We start from the raw sequence: 23,113 nt of genomic DNA on the forward strand, positions 1-23,113 counted from the left end.
TCTTTTGACCTTCAACCATCAATCCCTCAATCCCCGCCTCTGGCAACCACCAATCTACACTGTATCCATGAGTTTTTTTGTTTTGTTTTGTTTTATTTGTGTGTTTGTTTTAGATTCTACATATAACTGATATGGTATGGGACTTTCTCTAACTTATTTCACTTAGTATAATGTCTTTGAGAGCCATTTTTATTCTTGCAAATGAAAAATTTCAGTTCTTTATATGACTGAATAATACTTCAGTGTGTGTGTGTGTTTGTGTGTGTGTGTATCTACAATTTCTTTATCCATTTTTCCACTGATGGACACTTAGGTTGTGTCCATGTCTTGGCTATTGCAAATAATGCCGCAATGAACATGGGAGTGCAGATAACTTTTTATACTAGTGTTTGTGTTTTTGTTGGATAAATACCCAGAAGTAGAATTCCTTGATTGCATGGTAGTTCTATTTTTAATTTTAGGAAATTCTATACTGTTTACCTCAGTGGCTGCTCCAATTACATTCCCATCAACAGTGCACAAAAGTTCCCTTTTCTCCACATCTTCAATAACACTTGTTTTTTCTTTTCATTTTTTAATTTAATTATTTATAGCACTTATACTATGTATGAGGTAATACCTCACTGTGGTTTTGATTTACATTTCTCTGATGTTTAGTGATGTTGAGGCTCTTTTCATGTATCTGTTAGACAGCTATATTCCATTTTTGTAAATATATCCATTCAGGCCTTCTGCCCATTTTTTGAATGGATTATTTTCTTTCCTATTGAGTTATATGAGTTGTTTACATATTTTGGATATTAGTCCCTTATCAGATATATGATTTAAAAATATTTTCTCACATTCAGTAGGTTGCCTTTTTGCTGATGGATTCCTTCACTCTGTAGAGCTTTTTAGTATGATGTAGTCCCACTTATTTATTTTTGCTTTTGTTGCTTTTGGTGGGTACCAGATTAAAAAATTGTCACTAACGTCTGTGTCAGGGAGTTTACCACTTATGCTTTCTTGTAGAAATTTTATGGGTTGCAGTTTTTACAATCAAGTCTTTAATCCATTTTGAGTTAATTTTTGTGTTTGGAGTAAGATAGTGATTGAATTTCATTCAATGCTTGTCTAATTTTCCCAAAATTGTTTATTAAAGAGACAGTCCTTTCCCCCAATTTTTGGTTTCTTGGTTGTAAATTAATTGGCCATGTATGCATGGGTTTATTTTTGGGCTCTCCATTCCTTTTCAATGATCTATGTGTCTGTCTTTATGCCAATACCATAGTGTTTTGATTAGTATGGCCTTGTAATGTAGTTTGAAATCAGGGAGCATGATGCCTCCAGCTTTGTTCTTTCTTTTTAAGATTGCTTTTGTGATTTAGGGTTTTTTGTGACTCCATAAAAATCTTAGGATTGTTTGTTCTATGTCTTTAAAAAATGCCATTGAAATGTTTATAGGGATTACATTGAACCTGTGCAATTTTGGGTAGTATGGACACTTTAACAATATTGATTCTAACAAACCAAAAGTCTAAAATATCTTACCATTTATTTGTGTCTTCTTCAATTTATTTCATTAACATCTTATAGTTTTCAATGTATAGACATTTCACCTCCTTTGTGCAATTTATTCCCAGGTATTTTATTATTTCTGATGCAATTGTAAAAGGTATTGTTTTCTTTATTTTTTTCTGATAGTTTGTTATTGTCATATAGAAATGCAATTGATTTTTGTGTATTGATTTTATATCCTGCAACTTTACTGCATTCATTCCTTGATTTTAACAGTTTTTTTAATGTAATCTTTAGGATCATCTATATATATTATGCCATCTGCAAAAAATAACAATTTTACTTCTTCCTTTCTAATTTGAATGCCTTTAATTTCTTGTAGTTGCCTAATTGCCCTCGCTAGAAATTCTAATACTATGTTAAATAAATGTGGCAAAAGTAGACTTCCTTGTCTTGTTCCTGATCTTAGAGGAAAAGTATTCAGATTTGCACCATTGAGTACAATGCTAGTTGTGAGCTTGTTATATACAGCTTTTATCATGTTGCGTCTATATCTACTTTGTTGAGAATTTTTATCATAAATGAGTTTGTTGAATTTTTTAAGTGTTTATTATGCATCTATTGAAATGATTGATCATATGACTTTTATTCTTCATTTTGTTCCTGTGATATATCACATTGACTGATTTGCAGATGCTGAAACATACTTGTATCCACAGGAAAAAAAATGTATTTAATCATGTTGTATAATCCTTTTAGTGCATTGTTGAATTTAGTTTGATAATATTTTGTTGAGAATTTTTTCGTCTATATTCATCAGGGAGATTGGCATGTATTTTTTTTTTTTCTCATGGTATCTTTTTCTGGCTTTGGTATTAGGGTAATGCTGGTCTAATAAAATGAGTTTGGAAGAATTCCTCACTCTTCCATTTTTTGGAACAGTTTGAAAAGAATTGGTATTAATTCTTTGAATGTTTGGTAGAGTTCATCAGTTAAACCATATTTTGTTTGTTGTGGGGTTTTTAGTTATTGATTCAATCTCTTTATTAATAATTAGTCTGCTCAGATTTTCTTTATCATCATGACTTAGTCTTGGTAGGTTTTATGTTTCTAGGAATTTATCCATTTCTTGTAGGTTGTCCAATTATTGGCATGTAATTGTTCATAGCAGTCTCTTATGATCCTTTGTATTTCTGAGGTGTTAATTATATTTCCGCTTTCATTCTAATTTCGAGCCTTCTCTTATTTTTCTTGGTGAATGTGACAAAAGACTTGTAAACAAACCAACTCTTAGTTTCATTAATCTTCTCTCTTGTCATTTTAGTCTCTATTTCATTTACTTTTGCTCTAATCTTTATTTCCTTCTTTTTACTAACTTGAGGGTTTTTTGTTCTTTTTCTAGTTCCTTGAGGTGTAAAGTTGGGTTATTTATTTGAGATTTTTGTTGTTTATTGAGGTACACATTTATTGGTTTGAACTTCCCTCTTAAAACAACTTTTGCTGCATCCCACAAGTTTTGGTATATTTCCTTTTTTTTTTTATTTTTTTAAATTTTTTTTTTCAACGTTTATTTATTTTTGGGACAGAGAGAGACAGAGCATGAACGGGGGAGGGGCAGAGAGAGAGGGAGACACAGAATCGGAAACAGGCTCCAGGCTCTGAGCCATCAGCCCAGAGCCTGACGCGGGGCTCGAACTCACGGACCGCGAGATCGTGACCTGGCTGAAGTCAACGCTTAACCGACTGCGCCACCCAGGCGCCCCGGTATATTTCTTTTTTTTAAAAAATCTGAAGGCATTTTTCATTCCCTTTTTATTTCTTCTTTGACTCATTGTTCAGTAGCATGTTGTTTAAACTTCATATATTTTGAGATTTCTAGTATTCTTCATGTAATTAATTTCTATTTTTATATCATTGTGGTAAAAAATTCTTGATATTTATCCTCCTAAGTTTATTTAAATTAAAAAAAATTTTTTTTACATTTATTTATTTTTGAGAAACAGAGTGAGACAAAGCATGAGCAGGGGAGGGGCAGAGAGAGAAGGAGACACAGACTCTAAAGCAGGCTCAAGGCTCTGAGCTGTAAGCACAGAGGCTGACACGAGGCTCGAACCCACGAACCATGAGATCATGACCTGAGCTGAAGTCGGATGCTCAACCGACTGAGCGACCCAGGCACCCACTCCTAAGTTTATTTAGACTTGTTTTGTGGCCTAACACATGACCTAACCTGGAGAAAGTTCCATGTGTACTTGAGAAGAATGTTGGTTTTTGATGAACATTCTATATGCAACTGTTAAGTCCATAGAGTCTAACTTGTCATGTAAGACTGATATTCTTTTATTGATTTTGTATCTGAATGATCTATTCATGTCAGGGGTATATTAAAAGTCCCTGATATTATTGTACTGCTATTTAGTACTCCCTTTAATTCCTATGTTGGGTGTATAAATATTTACAAATATTAATCATCTTGTGTGATTGACCCTTTTATCATTATGTAGTGTTCATCTTTGTCTCTTGGTACAGTCTTTGCTTTAAAGTCTATTTAACATAAGTATAGCTACCCCAGCTTTCTTTGGTTTCCATTTATATATTTTTCCATTTCTTCACTTCTTGTCCATGTGTGTCCTTAGATCTGATGTGAGTCTCCTGTAGGTAATATATAGATGGATCTTGTGTGTTTTTCTTTTTTAATGCATCCAGCCACTCTATGCCTTTTGAAGATACCCCAAACCCATCAGAAGAAGAGAAATAATAAAGATCAGAGCAGAAATAAACAATATAGAATCTAAAAAAAACTGTAGCACATATCATATCAATGAAACCAAGAGTTGGTTTTTTGAAAAAATAAACAAAATTGATAAACCTCTAGCCAGGCTTCTCAAAAAGAAAAGGGAGATGACCCAAATAGATAAAATCATGAATGAAAATGGAACGATTACAACCAATCCCTCAGAGATACAAGCAATTATCAGGGAATACTATGAAAACTTATATGACAACAAACTGGACAACCTGGAAGAAATGGACGAATTCCTAAACACCCACATGCTTCCAAAACTCAATCAGGAGGAAATAGAAAGCTTGAACAGACCCATAACCAGCGAAGAAATTGAATCAGTCATCAAAAATCTCCCAACAAATAAGAGTCCAGGACCAGATGGCTTCCCTGGGGAATTCTGCCAGACGTGTGATATGTTCAGTCTTAAGCCAATTACTTGCAAGTTGGGATGGGATTCCATAATCAACATACATCAAATATTATTCATTCCCTGGACAGGGAACATTTTACTACATACAAATGAAAAAAGAGATAAGGAAGAAGTGCGCATTTGTTTATGGGTAACTAATCAACATGATCTGGTCCATCATTTTATTTACCTTTTTATTTTATCCTTGGCTCTCTTCCTTTGTGCTTTGGGAGTAAGAAAACTTATTTCATGGGGTTCCATGCATTGTTTCATTACATACCAATTGAGTTTGTGCACTGGATGCTACAAGTATAAACATTGCTATGAAACAGGTCTTAGTAGAAGATTTATTTTACTCAGTCTGAAAGGCAAGATTTGAAAACAGCAGCAACTAAAGGTTCCTCATATGAGGGGTCTGAATAGATATTGTCCATGCGAGGTTCAGGTGAAAAAGAATAATAAGTGCCCCAGGAAGAGAAGCAAAATTATAAAGGACACAATAATAAGCAGCCAATTTTGCCAAGAGGAACCATGAGTAGGTTCATGTTTCTGAAAAGTGTAGCTCAAGGCTAATGGTTGCTGAATATGAGGCGGATATATTGCCTTTCTTCAAATTGACATTATAGAATTATAAATTAATGAATTGTTATGAATTGAATGTTTGTATCCCACCCAAATTTCTGTGTTAAAAACCTAACCCTCAATGTGATATATTTGGAAATGAAATCTTTGGGGATAATTATATTTAGGTGAAGTCCTGAGGGTCAAGCCGTCATGATGAGATTAGTGCCCTTATAAGGAAAGATCAGAGCTTTCACCCTCCACCCTCTCCCAGTCTCCCCTACTCTCTCCCTATCATGTGAGGACACTTCAAGAAGACTGTCACCTATAAGTCAGGAAAAGAACGCTTACCAGGAACCAATGAACCAGGACCTTGACCTTGGACTTCCCCACTTCCAGAACCATGAGAAAGATATTTCTATCATTTTAGCCACTCAGCCTATGGTATTTTGATATAACAGCTGGATCTAAGACATTAACATACAAAACATTGGAATACTTCAATAACCCACATAAACTGGGAGAAATCAATGATTCAATCTCAGATCAGACTCATAGACAAGAAGCACAGCACAGAAGTCAATTAGCATCAATCTCAGAATAGAGTCATAGACAAGAAGCAGAGCACAGAAGTCAATTAGCATCACAAATGTCATAAAGACAGAAGAATGATGGGAATCTAAACGTTTATTATGAACAGGAAAACAAACCGCTTATGTGAAAGTCTAAGAACCATATCACAGTAAAGAACTGAGATCACTACACTTAAATAAGATTCCAGAGAAAGAGACAGAAACCATGCCAGCCTCCTGGAAATCACAGCAGTGACGAATAAAGGGGCACTTGTACTTCTGGTAGATGTTATGGTGTGTTGGTTGTGGAGGGGAAGTCACTGCTAAGACATCTGAAGGTTGTTATTGGTCTCAAGGGGCAGCTGAATTTTAGAGAAGTCAAATGAAGGATAGGTTCTGAGAAGTAATGAAGATTTGAGAGCATTTGCTATGGAGCCAGATTAGAAGCCAGTCTAGGAAGAATATGGCCTTCTCTTTGAGAATTTTCCTAGGTAGTTATGCTCTAGATGAGGATAATCTTAGTGGAAGCTCTTAGATTCTATAACCTCCTTAATTCCAGATAACTGTGAAGTGTTGTATACTAGCAAGAAAGAGGCTCTTACACAGAGAACAAATGAAGCTCTGCTGGCCACTTTTAATTCAAACATTTGGTATTTCTAATCTACTAAATGGGAATAAAATATATTTATGGTTACTAAAATATTTTTAAATATTACCTTTTTTTAACATTTTCTTTAAAATATGTAGAATAACCCAAATCCCCATCCCTGTTACAGAACTATAGAATTAAATTGAAGCACTTGCTACAGATTTATGTGGTAGCATTTGGACAACATGTGTATTTCCTTAAATTCAGATTCAGTGGTATATGAACTGTATAAAGGTAAATTGAGGCACATTAAAATGTTTGAAGAGCTTGTTTGCACATATATGATTCCAACTGAATAGAGCCAAATGAGGGGGAGTTAGGACCACCCAAGTTAGGAGCTAAGGGAGAGGTTTTTAAAAGAAGATGAGGAAGCAAAGCATGAAACTTATTTGATTGATTATAATTTAAGTATTTGGGAAACACCAAGTGGATGTTTGTTACTGGTTTTTGTTAAATTTCACATTTGATTCAAATGCATTGACTCTAGCTCAGGTTTTGGGTTGCTTATCTAAGTCACGAAGATATTAGACTCACCTCAGTCCAATGGCCTCTTGTATAATTACTTTAACAATACAATGCTATAAGTAAGAAAGATAGAAATTTTGCAATTTATTTGCAATTATAATTTGAGGTTTCTATTATTCAATTCATTTTATATGAAGGATAAATATTACAGGGGCATCTGGGTGGCTCAGTCAGTTGAGTGTCTGACTTGATTTTGGCTCAGGTCATGATCTCATGGTTGTGGAATGGAACCCAGCATTGGGCTCTGCACTAAGCATGGAGCCTTCTTGGGGTCCTCTCTCTCCTTCTCCCTCTCTCCCCCTCCCTTATTCATGCTCCTCTCTCAAATAAATAAATAAATAAACTTAAAAAATAAATAAAGGGTAAATATTAAAAAACTTTCAAGAACTTTACAATCCATATATTTACTCAAATGTAGACTATATGTCAATGCAAATGTTTATTTGTATTGTGTCAGTTATACATTTTACTCAGACACACTTGATATTTTCTTGGTACTCTACTTTTTTTTTTTAACTTTACCCATTTTTTTTTTGAAAATGTGTTGCTTCATTCAATCCTTGATGTAAAATTACATTTAAAAAATAATGGCACTAAATACATTAAGTACTGAAGACAACATTTTTAGAGTAAGCAATCACTTTATAAAGTATTTTTTAATATTTTAAACAGATTTTATTTTTTTCAAGCAGTTTTAGGATCACCACACAATTGAGAAGAAGGTGCTGAAATATCCTATGTAGCCCCTTGTTCCCACTCATTCATGGCCTCCCCTATAGTCAGTGACCCCCACTGAGGAGTACCTTTGTTACAATCGATAAACCTACATTGATATATCATTATCACCCCAAGTCCATAGTTTATATTAAGGTTCACTACTGATGTTGTTATATTCTTTGGGTTTGGACAAATGTATAAGCACATGTATTCACCATTATATTATCATACAGAGTGGTTCCACTGCCCTAAAACCCTCTTAACATTTTTTTTTACAAGACAAGCTTATGTATTCTGTTCTTATTAGTGTAATTCCAACTTACTGTATATTTGCTCTCTGAAAACAAAACAGTTTAGAAAACTACCATGTCCTTCCACAGTGGGTAAAGACTGATATGGAAATGTTAGGGTTTGGAACGAATGGTCAAGAAAATATTCTTGAGACATTTTCAGTGCAAAAAGGTGGTTTTATTAAAGCATGGGGAGGGGACCCATGGGCAGAAAAAGCTGTAGTGGGGTTGTGACAGGTGACTGATTACATACTTTGAAGTTGGGAGGTGGTAGGGATATTATAAGTCTCTAAGGCATTTTAGAAGTAGGTTGCCAGGACCTTGAGGGGGCTAGCTATTGTTAGGAAAGGTCATTTATTACTGTTTAGAAAAGCCTTGTTGTGAGACCCTTCACATGTATATCAGGGGGCCATATGCTTGGAGGATGATTGCTAACATGTATCTTTGGGGTTAGAAATATAAGAAGTTTCCAAAGGAATTTTGACATGGGAAAATAGACTTACAGGATCCTGGAGGTCGGGATAATGTTAAGCTAAGATTGCCTTTTGCCTTGAACAAAGTATTAACATTGAGGCAGCTGAGTTCCTAGAGGAAGGTCACTCTGCCTGTTTCAAGGACTTGTCAATGGGTTGTAGGTAGTAAGAAAATTGAATGTTTCCTTTTGCCTTTGTTTCCTACAATAATGAAGAATTCAGAAGACTTTGTTTTCTACCTCACCCTCTTTGAAAGTCTTTCTTCCCCAACCTGAGCAGTTAACTCTAGAAGAAGGAACAGATGGTGGCAGGGGCATAAACAGGATATAACTGATTTGCATTGGACTGCATCTGGGCACATCACACCTTTGACCCTATCTTAGAGAACAGGAGAAAGGAGTTCCAGAAAACATTTTCTCTCTCTTGTTTCCTGTCACAGCATTATTAATCATCTTTCAAATCCTATAAATTAACTTCAGCTGGTCTTTAAAAATAGTCTTTATCTTGTAACTTAGACCCTGTAAATGTCTCTAGATCAAAATCATGCTCATTATCACTCTATAAAAGTATAAAGTCTGGGTCTTTCCTCTGAAGACCCTTTTCACTTGTCAAGGTAATAGGTGACCTGATTTATTAAAGTAAGGTCTTTAGGATAAAGGCTTCTGACTTTCTTCATTGCTTTACATCCTGATTTAATAGCTGTCAACCTTTAAAAAATCAGTTTTATGGTTCTATAAAATTATATAAGTTAGAGATATATCTGGTAACCATATTACAGCTGGTGAAAGTGACTTAAAAATTAGATATATTTTTGAAATGCAGAATAAATATTTAATTGTTAGTACAAACAGTTCTCTCTGTCAACTTAGGTTATATCAAAAGCAGTTTCTGGTTCTCTATATAAATTAAAATTTGTAACACATAAAATGTTTTTCCAAAAAAAATGGACATATATTTTTTTCTTTAAGAAATGGAAGCAATAGGGGCGCCTGGGTGGCACAGTCGGTTAAGCGTCCGACTTCAGCCAGGTCACGATCTCGCGGTCCGGGAGTTCGAGCCCCTCGTCGGGCTCTGGGCTGATGGCTCAGAGCCTGGAGCCTGTTTCCGATTCTGTGTCTCCCTCTCTCTCTGCCCCTCCCCCATTCATGCTCGGTCTCTCTCTGTCCCCCAAAAAATAAAATAAACGTTGAAAAAAAAATTAATAAAAAAAAAAAAAGAAATGGAAGCAATATAATTTTGCATCAGGTTTTAAGACTACCAACTAATGGATCACAAAGATTCAAAATATTTGTTAAAAATTAAATTTTAAAACTTTATCATATTTTCAGGTTTTCTTCCAATACTCAATGTTGAAAGCTATATAATGTCAATCGAATGATCCCTAAGAATGGAGGAATAAACAGATTTTCTGACAGGATTTGCAGTTGTCTTTTGCAGGAATTACACAAGATGGAAACCTCTTGAACTCTGTTTTTTACTATGTTTTATAGAAGTGTTTGCAATAAAATAAAAGAGGTAGAATTCTGTTGGAGAAAACATCAGCATCAAGCTCTTTACTCACAACACTGTTCGTTCATTTGTTTTTGCTAGTGTAGTGGCTTCCTAAGTAAACATTTGGTTCTACTGTCTCTCTTCAGACTTCCAGTGTATTTATTATGTATATAAGCTTCCTGCAGAGTGTTTCTGAACACTGCATAAGGAAAATATGAAATCTTTATTATTATAATACTTCCTACACTTTGACTTTTAAACAGGATTTGATTACTAAGCTATTATATGCATCCACCACTAGTTTGCCTCCCACAAAACTAAAAGACAGATTTTCAAGATAGAATCCAGAATTGTTTTCTTATAGCTGAAATAAACAACCTTCGAATTGCCAGTTAAGTGAATTGTTATGTCAGAAAAGATAAATGGTTGGGAAATGTATAAACAAATCTGTTAATCTAACATAAACTATAATTAAGGACTAAATCCCAAGTAATGGGCTACATGGTCTGTCTTTCTTATAGTCTGTTACTTTATCTGTGATTCCACAGAACTGGGCTTGCTTCTTTTTCACTATTGTGATTGTCTATTTGCCTGCCAGCCTTATCAGATAGACTGGTCTCTCTAGTTCTAGAGCTTTGTCTTATTTTTTGTAGCTGTCCCAGTGCTGACATAATGAATGACTTAATGAATAAAGATGTGAACACGTGAGTAAATAAGATAGAATCAGTAAGAAAAATTTGAAATCTTATTGGCATAGATAAGTAGTCAAGTATACAATAATGTATTTGTAGTGATAATTTTTCACAAAGATTTCATACGTAGTAAAATGTGTGCATGTTTGCTATTTAATACTAAATTGTGTGATGTGAAAGGAGCTAATATTTACTGAATACCTTGTTAGGTTTCTTAGTTGGAAAGTATATAGATCTAATTAGTCAACTTAAAAGCAGGAGGAGAGAAGAGGGAAAGGGAGTTTGTGAACTATAAGGATACTATTAATCACATTTTATTAATCAGATGTTGAATTTTAACCATAAAACACTATCCAGCTTGTGCATTCAATCAACCCGGAAATCAGCTTCTTGCCATACTTGCTTTGGAATTTTTAAAAAAGTAATTTCTACTATTTCACGTAACAGGATCAGAAGGCAGCCTGCACTCTGTCTTACACTTTCTTTCAAATGATTTGAAACCTGAATTTGTACTTCCTTCTCTTTAAAGTGTCCTGAGGTAGAAACAGATTCATTCTTAAGATTAGCCCCAAGCTGGTTTCTAAAATTAAGCTCTATTTAGTAAACTCCATAATTCTTATAAAGAAGAATAATACAACCTTCCTGCACCCATCATGTAAAATATTCTCATGGGTTTGTAATCTGCCATTAAAGGGTTACATTAGAAGATTGCATACTCAGGGGGTGGGGGGTCAGTAGATAGATGCTAGAAAACTTCTGTTGCCAAATTTTTGATCCCTCTAGTTCTTCATGGAATAATGAATAGTAACTGTTAAAGCGTATTGAACATAATCCAAGGATAATTTTATTTGTAAACAGATCATTCTTAATAGAGTGATGCAATGTAACAATTATATATTAATGGGCTTTGATGCTAGACCAATTAATTTAAAATTCTGCCTTTGCTACTGGTGTAGTATTTGTGAGCAAATTGCTTTGATTTCTCTAAAGTAATCTCAATTTATCTATAAGGTAAGGAATGCTATATGTAACTCATAAAGTTGTCATGAGGGTTATTTGAGAAAAAAGTATATAATAAGATGCCTACCACAGTGCCTAGCTCAGCATAAACGTCTTATGAGTTGTGTACTTGTACATACCCACATAAATGTCTAGAGATGTTAAACCATTGGCCCTAATCATGTAGCTGATATGTTAAGCTTTTAGCCCATGTCAGATAATAAAGTCTGCCTCCATAGGCTGTTTTTTTCACTACTTTCCACAGGCTTCTCTAACCTATGAATTTGAAAAATGATAAACTTGAGAATGGTATTTAGGCCAGTTCTTTTTTTGTGAAACAAAAATTTTTCTAGCCATTTTACATTATTACAGGTTTATAAGAATAATAACTTTTATCTTAAAAAATAATAAGGGAGGGGTGCCTGGGTTGTTCAGTAAGTTTAGCATCCAACTTCAGCTTAGGTCATGATCTCATGGTTCATGAGTTCAAGCCCCACATTGGGCTCTCTACTGTTAGCACAGAGTCCACTTCAGATCCTCTGTCCCCCTTTCTCTCTGCCCTTCCCCTGTTCACTCTCTTTCTCTCTGAAAAATAAATAAACATTAAAAATAATAAAAAATAAAAAATAATGAAGGAAATTTCTCAGCAGATTACATGTTCTAGTAGATTTTTTTTTTATTTTCTAGTACTTGAGTTTTATTTTTCAGATTCTTAAATTATTACTATTGACCAAGTAGGAAGGTAATTATCAAATGCAATTGTGTCTTCTTAGAAGGAACACTTTATTTTTTAATTTTTTTTTAATTTTATTTATTATTGAGAGAGAGAGAGACAGAGCATGAGTGGGAGAGGGTAAGAGAGAGAGGGAGACACAGAATCTGAAGCAGGCCCCAGGCTGTCAGAACACAGTCTGATGCGGGGCTCAAACTCACAAAGGAGATCATGACCTGAGCCAAAGTCGGATGCTTAACTGACTGAGCCACCCAGGCACCCCTGGAAGGAACATTTTAAAATGCTCCCTTTAAAGAATAAGTGCAATTGTAAACTCTCAGAGGACTTAATTCTTTGTCTCTGTTACTTCTATTTGATAGGGGAGGAAAGGTTAAGTTTTTATTTCCTCTTGTTAGAGAATTTTGTTCAGTGTTTCTGGGAAAGAAATGTGGTTGGAGTTTGGGATAGAAGAAGGGTATAGAAGCTATGCCAAGTTCCCAGATTATAAACACCACTAGGAACAAAAGTAAGAGGAAAGGAAGCATCTTATTGCTTTTTACTCAATTCAATGTTTCTATAATGAAATAAAATAATAAATAACTTGTATTTTCCATTCCAGATTGTAATTCTGAATAGATATAGAATTAAACTTCTGCTAACCAGAGTTCAGACGTATAGTTAAATAGGTATTTTTTTCTTATCGTTTAATATTAGGAAAATTGGCTGCTAATAAATTTGAAGAATCAAAATATTCAGTTACCATATCAACAATGAGAAATAAAAAGGTAATACAGCCCATATATTATTAGGAGACAGAAATTACTTCTGTATGCAGTGTAACTTGGTCCAACTGATCTCATTTACTGAAGCAATAGTTAGCTTAATTTACTTAAAGTTAGATAAAAGACTTCGATGGTAAAAATACAGAGAATGGAATTGTAATCTATTATCAAAGGACTTCTAAAAACATTATGTTGGGCAATCAAGGACTTTTTATTTCATCTTTAACATTTATACTATGTATATAATTATGAATAGATACATTTCAACAAAAGAATAAAAACAAGATGAAAGGATAAAAACCTTAAATAGAATTATTTTTGAACTAATAATTTTCAATAAATGACTTATAGTTGGGATCACTGGGGTATAATAAGGCCACAAATCTTTTAATGTATCAATGCTACTGACAATCTGATAAACAGTCTCAAAGATTGCAAATTCCTGACTAATTTTAATATTTTGTTGAGAAAACTGTCTTTATTATTATTACTGTATGTATTCCTTTCTAATTCCATGTATTTACATAATACTTGCTTTTTACTCCAGAGAATACATAAAACTTCTGTAGTCTATGTCTGAACATGATTATTCATCTTACAGACATGTTGATTCTATCAATTTCCTAAGTGCTTGAAAGATCATTAAGTAGAAAGCAAGCTTGATGTATGGGACCATGAGAATAACTGGTTTTACATGAAGGTCATTTTGCTTCACAGGCTACACCTTACCCCTTATTTTATCAAAGAATTTATTAAAGATTAAATTCATTGAGATTTACCCCTGTGAGCATGAAGCCCAGGGATATGGGCAGTCTGAACATGGCATACACTGACCTTCTCTCTGAAACTTCACATTTACCCTAAGATCGAAAATAATATTTGTATTATTATGTAAGTAATAGTTAACAGTGGATACATGAATGAGATTTTTAATGAAATACATACATAAATTATTTAGATGCTAAATAGGATTTGTATAAAATCTTGCCCGAGACTATGGAAGTTAGGTATTTCTTTCCTCCACAATATATTTATCTAAATTTTTGAGAATCCCAGATGAAGCATAGTTAATAACATTGTTCACTTTTGCATAACCCTCTAAAAGGAGTATACATCTCTAACCCCCTTCCCACCTTCCATCTCTCTACACTGGAGAGATGGGCTCTGGTAATTATATAAAGGGGACTAAAGAAAATGAATTATTTATACATGAAAATGTTTTTCCCAGAAAAGGTAAGTCACTTAATGTGTCTCTAAAATTCTTTTGAATTTTTCCAAGTTTAGATGTTGCAATATCAGTCTTTCTCGATTTATTTTATTCTAATATTGAAATATATTTATTTAATTAATATGAAAAAAACTATTAAAATATTTTTCTCTTAAGGCTGAGATAAAACAAAACCCAATGATAGAATTTCAAAATTACTATTTGAGCTTGTACTGTTTAATTTGTTCATTCCTACAAAATAATGAAGAAATCAAATATCTTTTTAATTTGGGAGATTTACTTATGTAACAAAAATCTTGAAGCTTTTTGCCTCCATTTTTTATGTTGACAAATAATTGTCAACTGATTTTAAATAGATTGCAAACAAAATTTAGAGTACTCACAAAAAAAATATATGACACTGTAGCAGAGTTAGGGTAATTTGCAAAGTAGTTCTTCAAAGGTGCAAACATTTCCAAAATCTACCTGATAAGTTAGCAGAGAAAAACATATTCTAGCATGCAGAAATTTATATTTTTATCTCAACATTTTATATAATATACATTGTATTTATAAAATATTTTTAAATTTTGACATTTGGAGGGGAGCGCCTGGGTGGCTCAGGTGGTTGAACATCTGGTTGTTGATTTTGGTTCAGGTCATGATCTCAGGATTTGTGAGATCCAGCCCCTACACCAGGCTCAGCACTGGCCGTGTAGAGACTACTTGGGATTCTCTCTCTGTCCGTCCTCTGTTTGTGCACAAACATACTCTCTATTTTTCTCAAGATAAATAAGTATTTTTTGACAATTTTTATTTCTTTAATGTTATAGCTTACTTAGATGCAATTTTTATTACATGTGCCCAGTAAATAATTACAAACAGATTTCTACTCCACAGTTTACTAAGCAATATGTTTACTGAGATGGTGTGTTGTAGCAAAATTTGTATTTATGTTGCATTGAACCAACAATTTGTTTTGAACTTTGAATTTTCCAGTTGAATTTATATTAATAATTCCAATAATTTCAGATATCTCATGTTAACCAGAGGCTTTATGTTCCAAGGACTTACTAACTAATGCTATGAATTGGCTGAAAACTTAAATCCTCATTAGAATTAGTTCAGCTGATATTCTATACAGAGACTATAATGTTAACGATATAAATATTCTTTGTACACTTCTGTTGCAATGAAGCCAACCAATTAACATCTATCACCTCACTTGCAATCATGCACAAATAAATGAGCAGGATTATTTCAGAAGAATTATTGAAGTGAAAAATGCTTCTTGTAGAAATACATATGAATTTAACTTCTACAATTGTACTTATTAAGTCATCATGTTTGAACATACTGTTAAATAACTGATTGGATGAAGCCCACCTACTTTATGGAGGATAGTCTGCTTTACTCAAATTCTACTGATTGAAATATTAATCTCATCCAAAAAGTACCTTCAGAGCAGCAATCAGACCAGTGTTTGACAAAATATCCAGGCACCTGGACCTAACCAATTTGATATATAAAATTAACTATCAAAAGGCTGGTGAATAAAGTAGGACTGATGCAACAAATATATAATATATTTCCATAAAGCACAATATATCCTTTTTTTCATATGACTGCCTCCTGCAACCAGGAAAGTAGTTTTTACTTGAGGAAATGGGAGGCATGGGTCTTACTCTATTGTTTTGAGCAAGCATGACAAATCTTGAGGGCCAAATCTCATCAGCCACTTCTTTTGTAAATAAAGTTTTATCGGAACACAGCCATACCCATTAATTTAAGCATTGTCTACAGCTGTTTTCATGCTACAAAGGCTGATTCCAGTAGTCGTCACAGAGACTGTACTACCCAAAGCCTAAAATATTCACTTTTTTAAATTTATAGATACTGTCTGCCAATATGTGGCCTAGAGTCAGAACTTCTATGTATTATCTTAACTGCTTAGAATTTAAAAATGCAAAACAGATAAGGTCCAGTAAGGAAAAGTAAAGCCAGATGATTTGAATATTTTTTTTTTGTCATTCATTTACTCTGTCAAACAGTAAGAAATTATTTCAGTTGGTGCTAGAGCTGTACCCTCAGTAATTTGGAGGTAATTATAATGCGTGCTTGAATAAAATAGTCATGAGAATGTCTTATTACCTTTAGAAATTATAGCCGAGGTTTTCAGGGGACTACTTTTGTATTTGAGATGTTACCATTTATTGCAAGAGCTTTACTAAATATTAAAAAAGCCATAGTTACAGCTCTCAAGACTTGTAAAATATATCCTTGGAACAAACTACTGAATTATGCAAACTACGTGGGTTTTAAAGTGTGACCAGATAGGCTGTTAGGAAATTAACTCTCGACGAGTTTTCCAGTTGGAGGCAACTTATGATTTTTAATCGCCAACTCATCACATCCCACTATATTTTACATAGAGAATAATGCATTCAATAATTTTGGCTTCAAAGGCTAATGTGGTCATGAAAATTCAGTGTTTGTAGCCACTCAAACTAATTGTTCCATTGAAAATATAATGAAGAAGACATAAAGGAATTTCATAGATTTTTCAAAGTGCTGGAGCAATAAATGATCCCTCATGGTTCCTCTTTGAAACATGATTTTCTGTGCTTCACAGCTCTTACTAACAGAATGAGAAATATTTGGGATGTATTTATGCATCAAAGGAATATGGACATTCCTGGCCAAGGCACAGATGGTGAGAATTAAAGTTCATTCCCAGGGACTAGATTCAATGTATGAATACAGAGAAGCTAATAAATGATTGAAAAAAGAGAAGTTCACTGTAGAGTGTGAAAGCTTTCTAAGAAACATGTGAAACTATTATAATACCACTAGGTGATTGTCCAAATGTGTTTTCATAGATTTCTTTAAGGAAGTGTTTAAGGTGTACAATTTATAAGGTATTTTTAAGGTATAAAATTGTTAGGGTGGTGTTGGTGCCATTTGGAAAGTAATAGACAAAATGCTTATGCCAACATGGATCAGGAAAACATGGAATTGCTTACATTAAAATAAAAGGTTTGTTACATCTGGTATGTTAGCTAAACTGTTGTTATTGACGACAAATATTAACACGCTCCATTAGATCAACCCCATTCAATTAGAAACATCTAGTCTGTGTGTGGATCATTAGCATTTTGGTGGCCATATTTAGGCTAAGGCATGATTTTTAAAAATTTTGTCTGTTTTCTGATTAATGCCAAAAGTAATTTGCTAATTCTTACATGAAATAATGTATCACGGTCTATTTTTAAAATGCCTTTATAAGCATATGTTACCTGCCAAATAGGTATTTGGGGCACTGGTTTTGCAAAAACAGAATAATACTTGGAATAGAGTTCTAGGGTGGTCTCCAGGAATAAGGCAATTAAATAAGTCTCCCACTTAATGTGCTCAGACCTCCAAATATTTAGGATACCACTGCCATGATAAAGTTATGTTAGATAAGGCAAGCAAAAAATAATCAGACATATTTAGAGAATGGAGGAAAGTCAATTTAAAAAATAGGACAGAGGGGTGCTTGGGTGGCACCCAATCTATAGGTAGAAACTACCTATAGATTATCTGTGTCTGTGTTATTGTCATCAACACAATCTAAATTAACTACTAAGGGGGTACCTGGGTGACTCAGTCAGTTAAGCGTTCGACTCTTGATTTTGACTCATGTCATGATCTCATGGTTCATGGGTTCAAGCCTCAAATCAGGCTCAGTGTTGACAGCATGGAACCTGCTTGGGATTCTCTCTCTCCCCCTCTCTCTCTCTCTTTCTCTCTCTCTCTCTCTCTGCCCTTCCCCTGCTCACGCACACACTCTCTCTCAAAATAAATAAATAAACATTAACAAAAAAATAACAACTAAGATGTAAAGTCCTCACTTAAAACTTAAAAAATTTTTGATGTTTATTTATTTTTGAAAGAGACAGAGACAGAGTGTGAGTGGATTGGGGGCAGAGAGAGAGAGGGAGACACAGAATCTAAAGCAGGCTCCAGGCTCTGAGCTGTCAGCACAGAGCCTGATGCAGCCCAACGTGGGCCTCGAACTCCTGAACTGCAAGATCATGACCTGAGCCGAAGTCGATGCTTAACCCACAGAGCCACCCAGGCACCCCCATCACTTAAAACTAAATATTCACTGCATACTGTCATTCAAAAGTGCAGATACACCCTTACTATGGATAATATCATTTCACTCATGGCATTTGTTTATATTGCAGGATATCAAATAGTTGCAAGTATAATAAAATTTTCTGTGTTTATTCCCTATATTTTCAATATACTTTTTTAAATAAGTTTTTATATTTATTGAAATGTAATTTTAATAGTAAAAAATTGGGGTTTATAATTTGAGTATATTTTTTCAAATTTCATTTTCTAGTTCTTGGTTTGGTGTGTGTGTGTGTGTGTGTGTGTGTGTGTGCATGCATGTGTGTGTGTGTGTGTGTGTGTGTGTGTGTGTGTGTGTGTGTGTTACAGAAGAATCAATCCATGACAGATTGGTTGAGAAAATCTGGGTCTTTTTTCATGGATTGTTTGCATATCAATATCCTAGACTTTAAGGACACAATTTTTTTAAGGTCTATGTAGGCTATTTCTTTAAAAAGTCACATCCAGATATAACCCTCTAACAGGGCTAACTCAAGGACTGAAATAAGATTGAGGTGTTAATAGGGGCCATTCATAGATTTAGTTGTGAAAAGCAGGTAAGAATGGAGTTATGAGTTATATCTGACATTATTACAAATAAGTCCAAAGGAAAATAACTAAAGATTAATGAAAAGCTAGAGAAAAACATAAAATATGCTCAAAAGTTATTTTCAATAAAATATAAAAGGGTATCTAAAACACTGAGTTGCACAGGAAGTTCTGTGTTGAGCTCCCTCTTAAGAGGCCATGTACAGCATTTGCAAAAGAGATTCATAGCTATGCCTAAATACCAAAAGAGGCATAACAATATAAATCCAGAATATTCATTTACCTTTACTGGGCTATTGGCAAAAGGAGTGAAAATATCAGTAAATTTGAAGATCACTAAAACACTGGCTCTTTGGGGATGAAAGTTGTTGCAAAATTCTTGGTGATTCTTACCACCATGAGGCCCACATACCCCTTGCAGAATAGACAACAAAGCAAGAAAAGAAGCAGTGATACAGTTTTTAGACATTAATGATAAGTATTTCTTCGAATGCCCTGAAAATGTGAGTCTTCATTGTTGAGTCATTTTAACAGAGAAAATAGGCAGTCTCAGAGGACATCGCAAAATTTACCAAGCAGGGGTCACGATGACATCCCAATAAGACTGGAGGTCAGAGATTAGAGCTACAGTTTGCACTCTATGATAAGGATTAATAGCTGATGTGAACTTAAGAAGTGAAAAAAATCTGTGGTTAGAGATTTGACCTCAGATTTTGCAATATGGGCCTGCAGCAGTTGCTCTAGGAATTTTCTTCTGCTCTCACCTTGACCGTTAATTCATGGCTGAATGAAGGGCAGTCCAGCCTGTGCAGTTCATAAGTGGTTTCTTTGTATGTGAAGCTAACAGTGGTGAAAACCAGGAGTCACAGGCTGGAATATGCAGAATATCAAATCAAGATGGAAAAAGCCAAAGATGACTCCAGTCAAAGGAAATATATAGCTGAAAATAGTCAAAATAATGGATTAGAATCAGAGATAGGCAATAAGAAAATATGGAAAATTCTAATATTAATGAGAAAACAGCAATAGCAACAATAAGACCTAGCATAAATTAGTTATACATACTAGGTGGTGTCCTAGACACTTGGAGAATATTCATTGAATCCTTTCCACACAATTTTGGGTGGACCTTGTTATTATCAATTTTTTTAACAGAGACTGAAGTACAGTGAGGATAAAAACTTGCTCATATTCAAGTAGAAAGAAGTTGGCTTAGAGACATATTTATACAGTAGTTATGCCTGGGAAGGTATGTGAGGCTCATTTAAAGGGTAAACAATGAAGCAGATAGAGCAGCTATTTGAATTTAGTTTGTAAGAATGTTTGAACAGCATGCTAAGTAGTTTGGACTTTATTATATTTCTCTGCTCCATATTTCCATAACTCCTTTAATAAGAAATAAAGAATAGCCTAATGATTAGAGTTTTTAAAAGTACATTAGCTACCATAAAGGTTCATGATTACTCCATTGTTGAACAGGCTCATGCAGAGTCTGGAAGACTGTCATGGATTGCTTTACGGGGGATTCCTACATTGGGTGAGATATTCTTAAGTGTACCTTCCAAGAGAGAGATTTTAAGATACACTCTTATCCAAAGTACTTACTGTCTTTCAAACAAATAGATATTGCTCAAATTAAATACATGACTGATTATAAATTTTAAAAATCCCACACTATACTGTAATATAGCATGGTATGTGGGATTTTACTAAAAAGTTAGAATGAAAATCATCCACTCAGATACCGTCTAACCTTCAATAGATTTTTACTGTGCTTAAAGGAACCTTTACTTAATAATTTAACTGAACTTCTATTTAACTCTGAAGGAGACGTGAGAGATGAACTATATTATGCTTTTTCATTTTCTAACCCGGCCAGCCATTCATTACTGATTGTTAAAAAATGATATATAAGTTGAAAACTTCTTATCTTTAGTTGTCAATGTGCTTTGGCATCCATTTTCATAAAGTTGAAATTCACTGAGATAGTAACCAGAACAGATGAAACAAATTTAGTTTTGTCTGTTGGATAGTAAGCAGACTTATGCAGGGGGAGATAGTTGGATATTGGGTTTAGTTTTGAGTTTGCTATGCCTGAAGCATGAAGAAAGAGTTTTATTTAGTAGGAAATTGTAAACAGTTTCAGGAACATTAGAAAGGTTTTGGAGATGGAATTTTAGATTTACATCTGTGTATAGAGGATAATTGAGAGAATAGGAGTGAGCTTTCCTAGAAAAAGAATGCAGCATGAGTTGAGACCCGGGGAGGGAATATTAGCTCTAGGACATAGTGGGAAAGGAATTAGCATAGAGTCCTTCCTCTGCTGGAGAGGCAGAGATGTGTTTTAATCCTGGGAGTTATGATATAAAGAAATTTGTCCCATGTCTGGCCATAGACTTATGTCATTGAAGTTAAGCATGGCAGGTTAAGTCCTGCTTTTACCTTTCCAATATACTCCATTTTAGACCACTTACTCTGACATCAATCCACTGCTCTTGTCTGAGCAATCAATCAGCCCTCAGTAGACTCCTCCCTGCCTTCCCACTTTTCAGACACACAATCTGCTTTCCACACAGGAGCTAACAGAATATTGTTAAACGTAACTCAGGTTTTATGTCTTCCCTAAATACTCTAGAAGCTTCCCATCTCACTCCTAATAAAGCCTGAATTCCCTATGGTGTAGACACTACATGATCTGCCCTCTCCTTCCCTCTATACCTTAATGACCTAGACTTCTACTACTCTTCTTTCCTTTTTTAATTTTTTAAATGTTTGTCTATTTTTGAGAGAGACAGAGTGCGAGCAGGAGAGGGGCAGAGAGAGAGGGAGACACAGAATCCGAAGCAGGCTCCAGGCTCCGAGCTGTCAGCACAGAGCCTGATGCGGGCTCTAATTCAGGAACCAGGAAATCATGACCTGGGCCCAAATCAAGAGTCACTTAACTGACTGAGCCACCTAGGTACTCCATCTCTCACTCTCTCACTCTCTCCCTCTTTTTTTTTTTTTTTTTAATTTTAATCTTTCACACTGTACTGGTTACACAGCCCTCCTTTGCTGTACCTTACACAACAAACATGTATCTGCCTCAGTGAGTGCAATTTCTGCTTTCCGCCATTAATGTTCTTTCTCAGATGTCTACATTACTCTCTCTTCATTTCTGCTAGGTTTCACCTTAAATCATATGTAATAAATAGCAGCCCCATCCATTTATCACTCTCTAAAACAATTATCTGTTTAGTTTATTTCTGCTCAGGAATAAGAATACTGTTGCACAAGAAGGTAAAGAAGTGTGGTCAAAACACACAGCTAGTTAGAGCCCGAGAGAGGGCTGCAATCCAAACAATCTAGATCCAGATTTTAAACATGTCACCAGTGCAGTAGTGTGATGGCTAGATGTGTGGATCATGTGTGGGTGGATGGGTGGCACTTACAAAATAGCTATATAGCATTATATACCCTCTATAAGTCTCAGTTTTATAGTTCCTTTGCCTGTAAAGTGGGAATGTGTATAAAATTATCTAATTCATAATATTGTTGTAAAGGTCAGCTAGTAAAATTATGATTTATTAATATTATTACATAAACTTACCACTCTGAGACCTGGATTTTCATCCTGAATAGTAATGTCAGGGCAAATGAATAGTAAATTTTTCTTGTTCCACCAACAGAATGGTTTCAAGTGCATGGTCTCTGGATGCAGAAGAGCAGGGTTAAAATTGAAGCTCCCCCACAATGTGAGATAGAGCTCATTTACTGCTGGACCTAGAAATGTCTAGCCTTACCTCTGGGGATGCCCACATATCTGACTTTGACTATTGACTAATCTAAGAACAGTGGAATTTATGATGTGCTATTTAAAGTCTAAAATTTCCAAGTGACACACAGAGCTGGTTTGTTTACTGATAGTTTTCACCTGACCTAAGTAGTTAATCTGCCTGGTATGACTAGCTGATCAGAAGGGCATAAAAAGATGCCACTAAAACTTCTGCCCTGAGCTATTCTGGAGCAGGAATTCAGAACATAGATCTCAGTGCTTTAATTT

At 34.5% G+C, this 23,113-nt stretch overlaps 1 long non-coding RNA gene across 2 annotated transcripts in view; it reads right to left on the bottom strand.

Moving 5' to 3' along the window:
• The window catches only part of LOC121035143 (uncharacterized), a 47,686-nt gene extending 24,925 nt beyond the window's left edge, over positions 1–22,761 (bottom strand). For both annotated transcript variants that reach the window (XR_005792771.1, XR_005792770.1), the window contains exons 1-2: positions 22,661–22,761; positions 19,836–21,051 (exon numbers count right to left, since the gene is read on the bottom strand). This is a non-coding gene — a long non-coding RNA (uncharacterized LOC121035143). The remainder of the gene's footprint in view (positions 1–19,835; positions 21,052–22,660) is intronic.
• Positions 22,762–23,113: the final 352 nt, after the last annotated feature.

The sequence above is a fragment of the Herpailurus yagouaroundi genome, unplaced genomic scaffold (assembly GCF_014898765.1).
Source record: "Herpailurus yagouaroundi ecotype Mexico unplaced genomic scaffold, PumYag 28, whole genome shotgun sequence".
Classification (NCBI taxonomy): Eukaryota; Metazoa; Chordata; class Mammalia; order Carnivora; family Felidae; genus Herpailurus; species Herpailurus yagouaroundi.